Source organism: Triturus cristatus, chromosome 6 (assembly GCF_964204655.1).
Source record: "Triturus cristatus chromosome 6, aTriCri1.1, whole genome shotgun sequence".
Taxonomy (NCBI): Eukaryota; Metazoa; Chordata; class Amphibia; order Caudata; family Salamandridae; genus Triturus; species Triturus cristatus.
The window spans coordinates 274,714,487-274,731,710 of NC_140589.1; the positions used below are offsets into that span (position 1 = coordinate 274,714,487).

At 43.0% G+C, this 17,224-nt stretch overlaps 1 long non-coding RNA gene across 1 annotated transcript in view; it reads right to left on the reverse strand.

Annotated features, from left to right (window-relative positions):
• LOC146816756 (uncharacterized) overlaps positions 1–17,224 on the reverse strand; it is a 145,836-nt gene that overhangs the window by 73,196 nt on the left and 55,416 nt on the right. Inside the window, exon 2 of the long non-coding RNA XR_014962486.1 lies at positions 14,333–14,394. This is a non-coding gene — a long non-coding RNA (uncharacterized LOC146816756). The remainder of the gene's footprint in view (positions 1–14,332; positions 14,395–17,224) is intronic.

Consider the following 17,224-nt stretch of genomic DNA (forward strand, 5'->3'; position numbering starts at 1 on the left):
CTGCTAACTTCTTGGTTAATAAGCAAGCCCTTCATACACTGCATAATGATCTAGGAGGTGTCAAATCTATCTATTTCCAGGACCTCATTACCTCACCATCCACAAGCGCTCTGTGCAAACCTTCAGCTCTTTACTCTCTCCATCATCTTCAATTATCAGTATGCTATTGTTCATCCTTACCTGCTCATGACTTCACCCTGCTACATCTGCTCCAAGATTAACACTATAATTAGTCCACAGTGCTCAAGTCCTCACTCGCCTCAACCCTGCGCAGTTACATTATTACGAATTAACACAACATCCTCCTAACAAACGTTTCCTCTTATGAAAGTAGCTAATCCACCCTGTGCCCCCCCTGTAACCATTTCGTCCTCCCTTCATCAAATCTTTGCCTCTTTCATCCAACAGTTTCCCCTGCGTTTCCCTTCGCACTGACTGCCTGTCCTGTAACCGACTACTCAACCCTCTCCTGTGTTCGGGACCCTTCATTCCACTATCCTATCCTCTCCTCTGTTCTTGTCTATGCTCATACTCTTAGATCGTTCTGCCTCTCCTTTGATATTGCTGGTCACCCCACACTTTTCTCAATGAGCGCACGGGGCATTAGCTGGGTACCAGCCCTTATGCTCCTTAATAAGCAGCAGCAATCGTTGCAGTTTCACCAAGGTGAGTTTAGTAAAAGTTTATTTTACTACTTTTGATAACGGGTGCCTTTCGCAAACAGAAAAGGTAATGACAATGTATGGCACATTACAAGATGGCATGTTTTAATACTAGGGCTTCTGATTATATGCATAACGTTTGATCTAGCAGACATGATTGAACATATGGTGAGACCCTTAAATGAAGGCTTAGGGCTCAAATCACAAAGGGACTAATATGCAATAAAGTTACGTGTCTCTTCACTCATGGCAGAATCTCCGCACTGCACTCACTGCAGTGCGCTGGACAGAGAGGCTGCCCAGAGTGCAGAGACTCCACACTTGTACCTTTACTACACGTAAGTCCCTGTGCAAATCAGACACTTAACCTCTACTTCTTTGTGATTTTTAAAATAAAGAGAGGGAAGCATTTATAGTAAAAATGGAAAACTCGTGTCTCTATTTACAATGCAGTTATTGGTTGTTTTTAACTTTCAAGAAAATAAGACATTTGTTCTTAAACGACATCCATATCTTAAATCACACATTTTATGATTTTGACATTTGGAATTTCATGTCATACCCTTCACTTGTGCCCATTCCCGACTTCTTATACCCTTGTTATCTAGCAGTGCTTTCAACACCACAGGCCATCAAATTCTGGACGGAACGGCCCTAAACTGTTTCGCCCATACCTCTATAATCACACTCAAATGCTAACGAGCATTGGCATAGACAATAGGTCTCGCCTTTGGGACCGTTTAAGTGTTTAGTTATCCAGCACAATATCCTTGGTGCAGTAACATTAACTGTTGCATGGCTAAACACTTATAAGGTCCCAAAGGCGAGACCTATTGGCTATGCCAATGCTTGTTTTTGTTAGGCACGGGGAGATTAAGTGATTTGCCCAGAATCACTGGATGTTAAGCGTCGTTGCTGAGACTAGAACCTGGTTCCCAAGCTCCGAGGTCGAACGCTCTAGCCGTAAGGCTACATCCTCTTCCCAATGTTGAAAGTAAGAGCACAGGTACTTGACCCCTGGTTAGCAGGGGTAAGGTGCACAGAGTTATGCAGGCAGTTGGTAAAAATATGGGGGTACACAACACAAAAAATACCTATTTTCTTCAATACACTAGACAGCTTTAGGGCAGTTCTGGGATGTAGTTGGCCTATGAACAAGATGGGTGTCCCAATCTGGTATGGGATGAATCCAAACTATGTGTTTGCTATTACCAACTCACAATTAGTAAAGAAAGACCCTTCCTAATAGCGATTCAGTGTGGGTCCGTAAACCCATTTTGTGAGTTGAAAATGCATTTCAGATTCGCAAAATGGGTTTAGAACATTTTAAAAAACATTCTGCATTTGCCGGCCTTGCCTGTGATTTTGTGAATCCGAGGGGTTGCAAATGGAAAATATTTTCATGAATCAGGACCCACGTACGGTAAGTACCTTTTCCGAAAAGTTCCTCAGAAACCCAGATTTCACTAAAGATAAGCACTGTAAAAAAAAAGAGAAACTTGGAAAACATGTTTGTTTAGGCATACTACAATTGTTACAGCTTATGACTGCATCAACTTCAGTGTCTATATCAAACCAAGGCACATTGTGCGACTTAAGCATTCATGCAAACATGAACACACCAAACAGTACACCAACTACAATGATATTGGAATGTGGTCCACAAAGTAGGTGCACAATTTGGGCATGAGAAATCTTTGAGAATGGTGATGAATACCTACAAAGTCACAGCTTTGTGGATGTTGACAGGTTTCTCAATGGTCACCTACCTGCAACCACCCTTGTAAAACCCATGTGATCATCCAGCGCCCTCAATATGCGATTGCGGAAACTGGACAGCACTTGTGTATTTTCTGTGGTCATAAGTCCTATTATTGGCAGACATCAATGTCCCAGAATCCTGATTGCCTAGACCAAACTCTGCTATCTGCTGTTGCAAATGGCACTTTTTGTGCACCACGTGAAACCTATGTGCTCAAAAAATTAGATGAATCTTGTTAACTATAGAGAAAGTAATTTATCCTGTACTCCTGATAGAAATCCCAGCATCCCAGCAATAATGTGAACTCACAGATGTTTTTGACATTCAACATATGTGTGATTATCTTCAAGAACTGTATTTCTCCTCCATAAAACTAAACATTTGTGAAGGTGGAGCTCCTCTGTGTTGAAGGGCAAGTAAGACAACACGAATTGTAATTAAAATCATATTGACATCGTTTTGCTTTTCAAAAGCGGTTAGTTGGAAGAAGTGGCGTTTTCTTGTGACTACTATTATTATTGTCAGACTGAGCGCGTTTGATGGAGGCTGAAGGTTACATATGGGATGTGGAAATGTACAGTTGCTTGGGAGGAACTGCACCAGAGCTCAGCAGCCTTGGAATGCTCGTGTTGGCTTAAGTTCTGGAGCTGTCTTGTCTACAGCTGTGCTAGAGACCCCTCAGGACATTTACGCTATCATACTCTAATGGCCCTATGCAATAAACTGCAGGTGGCTCATGGTCAATCCAGTTTTGCTAAAATGAAGGACCAGCAAATTATCAGTGCTGTATGTTCTCTGCCAACAAAAATATGAAAGATAAGTGCTGGGCCTCGCTAAAATGCTGGATTTTTCCTCATCTTTCGTTTAATTCTTGTGTTTTACGAGATGTCATTTTCTACATTTAGAACTGTGGCTGCAAGGAGTTGGCTGTAGTTATTGGCAAGACCGATGTACCTACCTTTTGTTCATAATGACTGAAACATAGTGGAAGGTGAGTGAGTGTGTGAGTAAGTGGGAAAAGACTCAATAACTAAAAATGAATGAATGAATGAATGAATGAATGAATGAATGAATGAAGTAACATTTGTAAAGCGCATGGCTACCCGGAGGCATCCCAGCGCTAGGGTATGAACCACAAAAGCACTTGCTCACTCACTGTGGAAAAAGCCAGGTCTTAAGCCTTTTACGAAAGATGGAGTGATCAGATTCCTTACGCAAGCACAGCGGCAGAGTGTTCCAAAGTTTGGAAGCATTATAGGAAAAAAGACGGCCTCCGCTTCTGGACCTCATGATTCTAGGAACAAATGCCAGATGCAGATCACTGGAGCGTAGCTGTCTTTGAGTTTTATAGGGTAGAACAGAAGATGAAATAATGTCAGGGCCCTTACCTTGAAGTATCTTATGTGTGGTGCACAGGGCTTTAAAGTGAACCCTTTCCTGAATAGGAAGCCAATGTAAAGATCTAAGAGCGGGTTTAGCTGATTGGCGGTAAGGAACACCCTCCAGCAATCGAGCGGCACAATTTTGCATAGTTTGAAGTTTTTTCAAAACTGCACCGGGAGCACCAAGGTAGAGAGCATTCCCATAATCAAGGCGGGATAAAATCAGCGCCTGAACTACAAGCTTCCTTGCTGAGAAAGGAAGCAGAGGCAACAGTTTACGCAAAAGTTTCAAAATGCCGAAGCAAGAAGCAACTGCCTTCATGGCTTGAGTTTTGAAATTAAGTTCAGAGTCAAGCCAAAAGCCCAGACTCTTTATTACCGGTTTAAGGACTGGCAGAGGGCCCATAGTTGCAGGCCAGATGGTTGCAACCTCGAGGGGAGAAGGATTGCTGAGCAACATAAGCTCAGTCTTGTCACCGTTAAGTTTGAGGTGGGATTCACACATCCACCTCATCACCTCCTCGAGGCAGGGGCCAAGGCGAGATGAGGGGCCACTGTTGTTATTAAATGCCACCACTAACTGGGTGTCATCTGCGTATGTAATTATGTGCACCCCAAATGGCAAAACAATCTCCGCCAGAGGAGACATGTACACATTAAAGAGGGTGGGGCTCAGGGACGAGCCCGGAGGCACTCCACAGTGTAAGAATCGTGGGCTTGAGATGGCCTCGCCCCCAGAGACCTGAAAGGATCTATCATCTAAAAAAGAACACAGCCAGTTGAGAGCTGGACCTGTTACACCCAACCCCTTGAGTCGGTGAATTAAAATACGGTGATTAACCGTATCAAATGCTGCACTAAGGTCCAGCAAAATCATGGCTAAAGACCCTCCTGAATCAAGTATTTTCCTTGCATCCTCAACCACAGCCACTAAGGCAGTCTCAGTCCCTTGCATGGGACGAAACCCTGTTTGGGTCGGATGTGAGAGCTTACCCTCCTCCAAGAATTTGGAGAGGACCATATTTGCAGACTTCTCCGCAATTTTGCCAATCTATGGCAAAAGCGAGATGGGACGGTAGTTGGCAAGACAGTCTGGATCTAAGCCAGGCTTCTTCAAAAGTGCCTTGACCAACGCCTTCTTCCATGAGGACGGAACTATTCCAGAGGAGAAGGAGGAGTTAATTAAGCCCATCAAAAATGGGCTAACCGACGCCATAACTAACATAAGAATTTTAGGAGGAACAGGATCTCGAGGCGAACCACTCCTAATAAGAGCGGTGATATTGTAGAAGGTGTCTATAGTCAGGGGAGGAAATATCTCCAGCAGGGGCGATTCCCTCCTAACAGTGGTTGCTTCAACGAGAGAATTATGGTCAGGTTCAATAAATGCCTTTCGAATAAGCTGAATTTTAGCAAAAAAGAAGTCCGCCAGCTCATTGCAACGTTCAGTAGTAAGTTCCGAGGAGTCACGGGCAGTAATGCCTAAGGTAAGTTCTTTAACAATATGGAAGGTTTTCCCGAGAAGAATTAGATGTCACGGAAATTTTTCCACTGTAATAGGGCTTTTTTGATTTCGGTCTAATAAATCTTGAGCGTTTCTTTATAGTCTTTTTTTCTAGAAGGAGAAAAATCCTTTCTCCAAACTCTTTCCGCCCTTTTACAGGTTTGTTTAAGTTTCCGGAGCAAAGGGGTGAACCAGGCCGATTTATTCGAACCCAGCTTCACTTTACAGATCTTTTTAGGAAGGACTAGATCTAAAGAGTCTTCCATCCAGTGATTAAATTGCTCATTAGCTATGTCAGGATTTGGATTCATTCGAGGGGTACTGTTTTCTAAAGAGAGGGTCCAATCCTCTGGATGTAGATTCCGCCAACAACGGGCAGTTTTCTTTACCGGTCAAGTGTGGGGACTAGACACCTTAGGAGACCAGTCAAGGGAGATCAAATAATGGTCGGACCATGGGATGGGTATGGGATTCCTACAATATAACTCCTGTTGATTCGAGAAAACAGGGTCCAAGAGGTGTCCTTTCACATGGGTAGCATAAAGTACCCTTTGTGAAAGTTGAAGAGCAGCGAGGTCATCAACAAATTCTGTCACACTAGTGGAATCCCGATTGTCTAGATGGATATTAAGATCCCCTAAAATCATAAAATTGGACGCTGTAGAGACCAAATTAATAATTGCTTTGGGTAAGGAAGAAAGAAATTGGGCTGATGGTCCAGGAGGACGGTAGATAAGAATACCTGAAAGCGAGAGAAGGCGGTAAAAACCTATAGAGAAATGAAGATGTTGCCTCTTACATCTGAATCCGTATTAAAAGTGCCCTCAGGTCATAACAGGAATGTGCGCCCACTTTCTGCACCCACATGAAACCTTTGCATTTCAGAAAGGGCTGCAGATACTTCTGTAGCCCCTTGTGTGATGCATATTGTGCCAGCAGTACATGTCACCAGCCCTATCTCATTTGCTTGGGGATGTGACCTCAAGCAAACAAGGAAACACTTTCACTCTGCGCCTGTGCTGTATTACAGATGTGGGTGCAGATACAAAGGAGCTGTTTAGAGTCACTCTTGATTGTATGCAACAAAAGATGCTGCACAGTCAGTTCTTCTGCTTACGGCAACTTTTGAAAGAGTTAACTAAGGTCCCATGGACCCAGCCACACTCTCAACTGCAGGTGGGTGCCGTCACTCACAGCACCTGTATGCAGTGGGATCTCTGCCCACCCCTTTCAAATACAGGCAGGGCTGCCTCCTGCACAGAGATAGATGGACTGCTTCAAATACACTTTTCAATACTGCCCTGCCCCAGTGCAGGCATGATTTCGGGGCAGTGCATTCACTGTGAAAAGGCGCGCTGCCCTAGTCTGTGTCTGACGAGCACACTTAAAAGTGTGCTGCGTCGCAAACAAGGACAGTGTGGCTCCTAAACAAACTGGAGGCCCGGGCGTCACTTGCAATTTATGAGTTCAAATCCTGGAAGGAACAATTCACAATTGCACAAGTGATAAATAGTTTTAAATATTAAAATTAACTGGGTATTGCTGTCACTTGTTCTTTACGAATGTTAGGTATGTCTGTGAAATTGAGTGCAATGTGAAGCAAGATTGTTAATAAATCCCTCATCTAGAGCTCCAATCTAACAAAAAGTCTGTGGCTGCTTGCCAACCAAGTAGTGGAGCTATAAGAACATGCAGCACTGAAGAAAGTCCCTATGGGCATAAGTGCAAGATCAACACATTCTATTACAGTACTTAAATGGCAAGTGTAGTGAACTCTTTGGAGTACAGAGTATAATGCTATGAAACTCTAGTGATCTCATGGGGAGGTAGTGAGGCTCTTGATTTGTCTAGAATTTGAATGCTGCTTTTACCCAAGTAAACCACAGAGGCAGTTAATCATCCTTCTGGCTTTTGTTTGTATTTATGCATGTATGTAAGTATGTGGTATTGTGAACCTCGTCAAAAGGCAGCAGGATGCTATACATAGGCACAGTGCAGCATAAAGACAACACGTGATAGGAGAGGTAGCCAGTTTTTGGACTATTAATGCATTGTGATTTAGTGTTCTTCAAAGATGTGCATCTTCAACATTTTTCCAAATTGAAGAATGGTTGGTGCAGTCCTAATTGATACAAGGATGTTATTCCAGATCCTGGATGCACAGATGGAAAAGGCCTGCTTCCTTGTTTTTCTTTTACACACTTTAGTCTACAGTCTGATGGTGTCCTGACTGCGAGTGTGCCAAGAACCACTAGAGATGGTGAGTGTGTCTACAAGGTAAGCATCGGCGCTGGCTGTGGTGGCTTTTCAAATGATGTAGCTGGTTTTGAAGATGGTGCGGACTGGCAAAGGGAGCATCTTGAGTTCCAATATGATGGGGGTGATGTCAAATCAATTCAATTCAATTTCTTTATTGTTTGATTAATTAAAATCTTACAATGAAACAAAATTCATATATTAATCCATTATAAACAGTTAAAACAACAAACATAAATAATGCAATATTTTTAAACAGAGTTACATTTGATAAAATTCATTACATATTGTGCTTTAAAATATAGTGGTTATAGGTTTTAAATTATGCTCCTCTAATTTTATTCCTACTTTCAATAATTTGTTTACAAATGCAGAGTTCATAAGTATATCATCAGAGGACAGACATGATATCAATGCTTGCCTACATGTCCTTACTCCTCGGTCATTAAATAGTCTCTTAAGTATGTTTTTTCTTTCGTTTTCCAATTCAGGACAAAGACACAGTAGGTGCATAATGTTCTCCTCCCCAGATTTACACAGCCTACATAATGTTTCCTCTTCTGACTTTATCCAAGGTGGTAAATGGCATAATCCTGGTAGCAAACCAAATCGTGCTTTTGTGAAGATTTGTTTATTTTTCAACGACCATGGTGTTTCTAAATATTGCTGTACCTTCTTTTTTGAAAATCCGTTTATTATCGGCCATGCATGTTTTCTGTTTGCAAATATGTCTTTCTCTCTTATCAGCTATAGATGATCTGTTATTTTATTGATATCTTTTTAAAATGATTCCTGGGTTATTGTAGTTTCCCAGATCGGCTTTACATCAAATTCTTCTAGCGCTGTATTTAAATATTTCCAGGCCGGCGATTTCCTGTTTTCACTTATTTCCTGCCATAATAGCTGGGACATTTGGTTTTCATGGTCGTTTTTGATTCTGTTCCATACTTTAATAGCTTGTCCTTTTCTCACATACAACTGGTTATTTAGGCACAATTCCAGCCTTACTTGTGCTTGAGATATGTTATTAGGCAGGCGGAAAAGGGTTTTAAAAGTTTTTGAGACCGCATTATTGATGATCACAGCGTCTTTTCCATTTAGGGACTCACTACCGTACGTTAAAGCAGGCAGCAATTTTGCTGATATCACCTTTAGGAAGGGACGATAAGTCAGATCGCTTATTGATTTCTGTATAATCTAAATGCAGCTGTCAAGGCATTTGCTTTTCTGTAAATACCAAGTTTTGTGGGAGAAAGTTTCTTTTGTCATTGAATAAAACACCCAGATATTTATACAATTCTACTTGTTCTAATTGCCCCTTTTCCAAAAACCATTTTGATTTGTGTTTTAGCCTTGAATTTTTTGTAATCACCATAACTTTAGTCTTTGTTTTGTTTATTACCATCCCATTTTCCTTTGAATACAATGATATTCGATCTATTAGCCGTTGTAAACCTACTTTTGTATGGCTTAAGAGTATGACAGGGGATGATGTGATCATATTTCATCAGGCCCTAGAAGAACCATGCTGTGGCAAGTAGGATGCCGAAAAGGGGTGGCAATGTGGAGTCTGGGGAGCCATATAGAAGGGCATTACCACCATCTAGATGCAATAGTACAAGGTCCTGAACAGCAGTTCTGTAGTTTTTTTTCTGGAAGAAATGGTTTCAATTTTCTTAGAAGAGAGAGCTCATACCAAGCAATGTTCATTTTGGTATAATGTGTTCCTTGAGGGTGATGTTGGTGTCCAGAGTGAATCCATTTGGCTTGGCATTGAGTGAAAGTTGGAGCGTGAAGCCATAAAGGTTCATATCGTTAAGCTAAGTTTGTATTGCTTCTTGTTTGTTCTTCTTTGCAAATCCCAGAAATACTCTCTTGGTTGGCTTGAGCTTCAGGTAAATACTGCTTGACTTGAGCTTTTACGTAAGTACTGAACATCCAGGTCTAGATGGTGTGCAGGCAGTGCTTGAGGCATTATCTGTCTGAAACAGAGGAGACTCTGGAAAAGTTGTGTATCATCAGTTTATGTAACTTGATGCTGCTACCTGTGAAATGAGCATAAGCTGTTCCATTTAGAAGTTGAAGAAGACAGGGGGCAGCTTGGAATCCTGAGGGACTACACAGATGATACTGATCTTTTGGGATCCGGAGGTGCTTTTGAGACTAAATCCTTAGGGCCAGTGCATAGTCTAACAATTTGGAAGAGCACCATATACAGCGTTATAAATGTCCTGGCAAGAAAGGACAAACTTTCTTCAAGATTCATAATTGTTCACTATTTTATAAATTTGAGGAACACAGTGATAATATTCTCTTAAAATTGGTCTGAAATTCTTCATCATTAAAGAGCAATTTTTCGAGATGTAACCCTGGGACTCATGTAAAAAAGTACATTTTCCAATTACCTAAATAGCGAATAATACAGATTCGCTATTCAGAAATGCAAACCTTTATGTACTATGGGTCCTGTGTCTCTAAACAGTGATTTCTTAGGATTCACTGTTTAAGAATAGCAAGCTGCATGAATGAAGAATGCATTTCGTAAAAGAGGTTGCAATTGCGTACTGCCTTTTCTACCAATTGCATTTGGATTTTGCGAACCCACTTATGTACTAATAAGTCAGTTTGCATAATGCAGAATTGTAACAGGTCATAATTCTGCTCTGTACCCCTCCCTGGATACCCAGATGTGGCTGTAGATCCACAGACTACAACAATCTTGTACGCAACTTCTGCGAATACACCAGCATACACTTTGAATGGTCAGGACATCTGAATCACAACTTAAAGATCCTAAAAGTGAGGTTCAATAGTCTCTTGTGTGCATGTGTGTGCCCTATTGTACATCTGTTAAGGATGTGTGGTTGGCGCAGATGGAGAGAGAGCATACACAGTATCAACTGCAACAAAAATGTGATATTTCTTAAAAGGGTGTACTGTGTGTCTATTTTGTTCTAGTGAGTAACGAGTAGTTATGCTGACACTCCCTATTAGACTTGTCAGTCTTTGGGTGGGCTTTTTGTTGACCTTTGGATTTTGCGCACTTTACCACTGTTAACCAGTGTTAAAATGCTTCTGCTCCCTCCTTCAAGCTTGATGACATTGGATTACACCCAACAGGCACATTTAATTTACTTGTAAGTCCCTTCTAAAGTTGCACTACATATACAGTATACATATATATATAGTACAAGGCCTGTAAACAAAAATGCTACTAGTGGGCCTGCACCACTGGTTGTACCACCCACTTAAGTAGCCTTTTAAATATGTCTTAGGCCTGCCATTGCAGCACACATGTGCCATTTTGACCTGGCAAAGTAAACCTTTTGCCAGGCGAAAACATTCCTTTTTAATACATATGTCACCCCTAGGTTAGGCCCTAAACAGCCCATAGGGCTGGGTGCCATATGTTTAAAAAGTTGCACATATACTTTTAACTTTTACATGTCCTGGTAGTGAAAATTCTCAAATTTGTTTTTTACTATTGCAAGGCCTACCTCTCCCATATGAAAACATTGAGTTAACCTATTACATTTAATGAGTGATAGCTTTCAATTGGGAGCAGGTAGGAATCTTGAGTTTGGTGTCTAAAAAATTGTAATTTAAAACCCTCTTTAAGTCACAATCTGAAAATATCACTTTAGAAAGTTGGCATTTTCTTGTCACAACCACTTGGCATGATCTAGTCTAGCTGACAGTTGGTCTTTGTGCATTGGCGGGATGAGGGGGAGGAGCTGTCACCTACCACACTTGCACATCAAAAAGGCTCTGCCCAGCAGATTCACAAAGGGTTTTGACACTATTCTTTTGTGACCCCACACAAGCTGGGGCCAGAGCAGGGACTGGAGGCAAGAAATTCGAAACACCTTTGGGTTGGAAACCTCCAGAACCTTCTGCTACTTCAAAGTGGGCATCAGGTATAAATAATGGACTCTCAGATCCAACTCTTCAGTACACCGCTGGGCCTGTGGAAGGCTCAGAAGTACTGCTGTGGTGCTCAGCAAGAAGGACTGTTGCCCTGCTGCCTGAGTAAGAAGAACTGGACATGGATCTTGATCCCAGGACAATCAGAGTGACTCCAAAGGCTGGTTGGCTGGCTCCTGATCAGAGCATCAGGGGCAGAAAAGGCTCCAACTACCTTGAACCCAGCACCTGGACTCTACTTACACCTGGACTCTACTTGCTGTGAGTCTTGCCCTCCAAGTGGTGCCACTCCACACCTGCCCTGGACCCTTGGGAGTGGGCCTGAAGGTGCTCAGCCAGTCCAGCTGTGAGCAGAACCGACGCAGTGCGGCACTGCACCATGCAGCCACTTTGGAACCGCCGCTGTGTGGTGCAGCGTTGCTGCAGGACCATGCATCTCAGCCTGCAGCTCCTCAGAAAAGCCGCTGCGTGACGCATCCTCTATGCAGGCCTTCACATCGCCAGCCCTTCATCGATGAAATCCTTGACGATGATTCAGGATTCCGCAACACAGTCTTGCACCTTCCAGAACATCCGGTGCGTTATCCATCTTCGATGCAGGACTTCGCACTGCAACCTCCTCATCAACGGCATCCTCTGTGATGACACAGGACTGTGCATCACAGCCTCACAGCTTCCTTGATACTGCCACTGTGCAACACATCCTCTATGCGAATCTCACAATGCTCCGCAAACAAGGATTTTAGGTATTTTGTTCAGTGGGCCTAACTTGGTCCTTGTATCCGGCCCACACTTCATTGTGGTTGGCCTAAACTTGTGAACTTGTCACTGTCTGGCAGACCAGACAACCACAGTTGGTGCTTTGTGCTTCTAGGCACTATATTCAAATAAGTTCTTAAAATTGCATATGTCCAGTTCTAATGATTGCATCTTTCTCATTTTGGCCTCAAATAATTTATTAAGTTTTACACTTTTTCTAAATTGAGGTGGGATTTTTCCCTTGTGTTGTGTTTTCACTTTATGGCTGTTTGAAGTGTTGCCTAAGTACATTACATTACACATTCCCTCTATGTTATGTCTGACTGGTTTTGTGACAAGCACCTAGAGGGTTAAGCACAGGTTAATTTGGGGTTTGCTTGCGAGTTCACCATAGCAGAAATTGTGGCTGCTGCTTAAGTAGGGTTTCACTCCCCTCAACCAGTAACCCAATTTCCTACACCCCCAGATGCACATGTAGGCCCAGCGTGAGATGTTCTTACCAATGAACACCCATAACCAAAATCCCCAGCAATCAACTGACATGCAAGAGGTGACTAATGGAAGATGTAGGTGTTGTCTGTAGTTCCTGGAAAGGCAGCATAAACATCAGAAAAGCAGCCCTTGGCATCATAGGCAGCTTACATAATGATGGAGAGACTGCAATTACCTGTTTTGGAAAAGATGTGCTGAAGTGCCACATGAGTGCCACATGAGTGCAGTCTTTGCCCACAAGGGAAGTGGGCAAAGGCATTACATTTCCTTGACATGCCTTTACTCTGGTGACTGTGACATGGTGATAAATGGGTACACCTCTTGTTCATGCATGTCATTGAGCATTGAGCTTTGAGACTGGCTTGCCTATGGGATGACCATATTGTCAGATGTGACCCTCTGGAAAGAACTAGGGCCTCATTTATGAAGAATTGGCATTGGGCAGTGCTGCAAGTCTTCTTGCTGAGCTGTCCTATGCCAATGTAAAAGGGGAGGAATGCACCATAGTTATCAACTATGGTGCATTTCTGTCCTTTCCCTCTCCGCTGGTGCACAATTTGCTGCCTAGTGCCAACTTAGGCACCTTTGCACTATGGGGTACCTCTGTTGCAGGCAGGATTGTTTTTGTACAGGAACTCTTTTGTGGGTGGGGGGGTTTCCCTCACAAACCACTTTATCATTTCCTAAACACCTCCTTACTCCTAAACCCTATCCATTTAAGCATTAGTATTCCCTATTCTCTACTCACTCCTCCTACACGTCTTTGCACATTTACTACTAAAAAATTGGATACATGTGTGGAGATCCCCACACATGGCAGAGACCTCAACACTGAAAAGATAGGAGCAGTGGAGTCTGACAGCTCCACACATAGGTTTGTGAAAGCATTTTGTAGTGTGTGAGTATTGATATTGTAGTACAACTAAAGGTACTAAAAACTGCTGTTTGTGGATAGGCTCGAGATATTCTGCCTATAAAGGAGAAGAAAGAAGTGTAAATAGTCCACAATTACATTTTTGGGCCTGATTCGCAGTTTGTACAACGTTTTGTAGTACTACAAAACGCATTACAAAACATACTACAAATTGTAAGCCTTTACTTATCTGTGGAGGGTTCTCTGCCCTAACTGCTGAGTCTGTGCACATGTAAGTATATATTTAAGTAGTAAATATAGGTGAAGCGCACAGGGGAGTGGGTGAGAAAAGGCATAGACCTATTACTAAATGGGAAGAGATAGGAAGGCAAAGGGTTTAGGGAGGGTTAGGAAGGGCTTCAGGGAGGATCGGCACCCATCCACACAAAAGTAAGCTAATTGCATCAATCTGTGGGTAGAGACATGTAACTTACACTTTTGTAGGAAGTGTAACCCAATGTTTGTGAATACCTAAACTAGTAAATTTACCACAAAGTGTAAACTCACTCAAAAGTGTAATTTACCTTTCTGAATCATGCTCTTAATTCTCAGGGCAAAGCTTCCTCTATGCCCAGCAGAAGTCCTGTTGCTGGTACAGATCAGGCCGACAGGTTCATGCTATTATCAATAACAAGGCTCCAAATGCCTTCCTGATGTGATATTCATTATTAAACTTACCAGATTTAGCCAGGTTGAAGAGATGAGATGTCCTAATGATGAAGCTGAATGATTGCTTGGTACTATTGTAATAGAAAAAAGAATAATGCGTACATCTGTTTCAAAATGTCTTAAGCTACAGAACATTCAGGCATGTGAACCATTAAAATGGGTAAGCCTTATACATTAAGTTTACATCAGGAAGGCATAAAATATTTTCAAAAATGACTTATTGAGTAAAACATAATTCTGCGTGATATTTATAGCTAATTGCTCAAGCTTGTAAAAGATCAGTAATTGGAAATAATGAACATATACTTCAAAAGTATCCATATCTCATTCCATGATCTTGGTTATTCTCAAGCTAGTGGTTTAGGCTGGACCTTTAAGTTTTCACGAGTTGTCTTTGTCCTCTGTGGTCTCTAAACAAACATCAATCTAAAGCATCAAATTCAGTTGTTATAAATAAACTTTCATCTTCGATGAAATTAGAATTTTTTGCTGAACTGTCACTTCACCAATAATGACTGTCACATTTAACGTAGAGAGTTTTACAACTCAGGAAAAAGGAGAGGTACTTATAATTAAATTCATTCAAGCAAGGTGTGATAAGTGTGAGAAAGTGGCTCTGTATATACTGTTCCCTAATAGGTACAGGGTGTACAGAGTCCACAGTCCCCCAGAGGCTGATAGAGGTCAAAGTTAGGTATGACCTTACTCTCAAAAGTGGTAGCTTGGTCGAGCAGTAAGGCAGTACCAGAGGACAGTGTAAAGCATTTATTGTACACACTCAGTCAGCAAATGGTTTCACACACTCAATAACTGAACTCTAGGCCAATGATTTGTATATATAAAATATATGCTTGTTTTATTTTTAGAACCACAAGGGGGTAAAAATATACTTTCTCAGAATGAGAGGTTGAAGATAAATACTTTTGTTTCAAGCAATAAATTTGTAAAACAGTCACAGTTGGTTGCAATAAACAATCCTATTTCCTAAACATAACAATGCATTGAGCTCAATGGTAAATTCAGGTTATTTGTAATAAATTACTTTTCAGATTACTTTTGGAATTCCAGGTCTGGATCCTAGAACCAGCCTGGGGTCAGTATTCAGAATCAAGTGATGAAAGTCGACTTAATAACTGTAATGATTTTTAGATAATATTTAGCTATTTCAAAAGTTAGCACTTAGAAAATATTTCACAGAAAACATTCAATGGATCTCTATGGCAAGAAATTCAAATTGCAGGTAGAGTACTTTATCGTTACTTTAGTAATCCAGGACTGGGTGCCTAGACCCAGGACTGGGGTCCTTATCAAAAGCAGGTAAGTAATTTCGTTTGCAGAAATGGTACGATTTTAAAAGAATATTTCAAATTTGCAAAAGTAGACACTTAGAAGAAATTTCACAGAAAAGCAGACAATGGTTTCCTATGGGAGAAAAATGAGTTAGAAGTAAGTACAGTTGTGAACACTTTTCAGAGTCAGGGCTGGGCACCAAGATCCAGCACTGGGAGCTCACCTAGGAGCAGGTGAGTAAATTCGTTTTTGTCACTTGGCTGATTTTTGGTGAATTTTTGCAGTTTTGAAAAGTTCACACTTAGAAGATTTTTGAAGAAAAAGCCAGTCAATGTTACCCTATGAGGAAAATGAAGTTAGCGGTTTAAGGGTAAGTACTCGACTGGTAGTGTTGAAATTCCGGGCATGGACTCAGGGGTCCCCCAGTGTCAGGTAGGTACAGTTGGTTCACCCTCAGCGGTTTCAGGACGGCCGGGTGCAGAGAGAGTTGGGCCCAATGTTATCCTATGAGGGATAGGGGGGCCTCGGTTGGTGGCTGCTGTCTGGCAAGCCACGCGGCTGTGGGAGCTGAGCTCCTGGTCACTTACTCAGGGCAAGTGGGGAAGTAGGTTAGAGTAGAGAGGGCACTGCCAGGGCCACTCGGGCGGCTGGGTGCAGGGTGCTTTTGAGCCTTAGGGCGCTCAATGGAAATCAATGGGAATGTTCCGGTTTGGAAAGAGGCTGCAGGCTCGGGGACGAGGATGTTTCAGGTGCCACCACCACTTCGAGAGGTAAGTTGGGTAGTTGTAGGTTAGGTGGGTACCCCGGGATTGGGCACAGGGGGTCGCAGGGCGCCGGGTGCAGGGGTGCCTTTTGACGTCGGGAATCTTACCCTCTGGTTGATCGCGGCTGGGGTGGCACTTGGTTCTGAGGCTGCAGGCTTCTTCCGGGATGTCGAGGGGGGTCCTTGGGTGCCGGACTCTGGGTCACAGTCGCCGTGGGGTCGTCCTCGGGGTCTTTGTCCACTCCGGCACTGGCCAGGCTTGGCTGGTGCAGAGTGTGTTGGGTCCGCGGTCCCGGGCTGGTGCCAGGGATAGCAAGTAGGTTTCTTGAGTAGAGCCTCTACTCGTGGGAGTCCCAGGGGCTTAGAGCTAAAGGGTAGCCAGGTCCTCCGGGGTTGGTGAGGTTGCTGGCCACGTGGGATGCCGCGCTGGTGCAGGTTCGAGAGTCGACAGGCCGGTAGGGCTGGGGCCAAAGCAGTTGGTGTCTTCTTCTCTTTTTAGCAGCTGCAGGGCATGTCTTTGTTCTTCTTGCTCTTCTTGTCGTTTTTCTATCTGGAATCTGAGGAAGGAAGGTTCAGGGGGCCCCTAAATACTAGATTTAGGGGCGTTACAGGTAGGTGAAGGCCAGGGACCAATGGGTCCTTGTCCTGGGGTGGGTACACCCCCTATCCTGCCTCTCTCCTGTGGGAGGGGGGCAGTAGCCTAATCCTGATAGGGTAGGGCCTCCCATCTTCAAGATGGCGAGAGCCCGGAGATGTGCTTCACCTCGCCTCCCCCACCTGAGGGGTGGGGTGGGCAGGCTGGCACATCCCCTGTCCTTGTATGGGGTTTCCGGCCAAGCTTCCCGCCA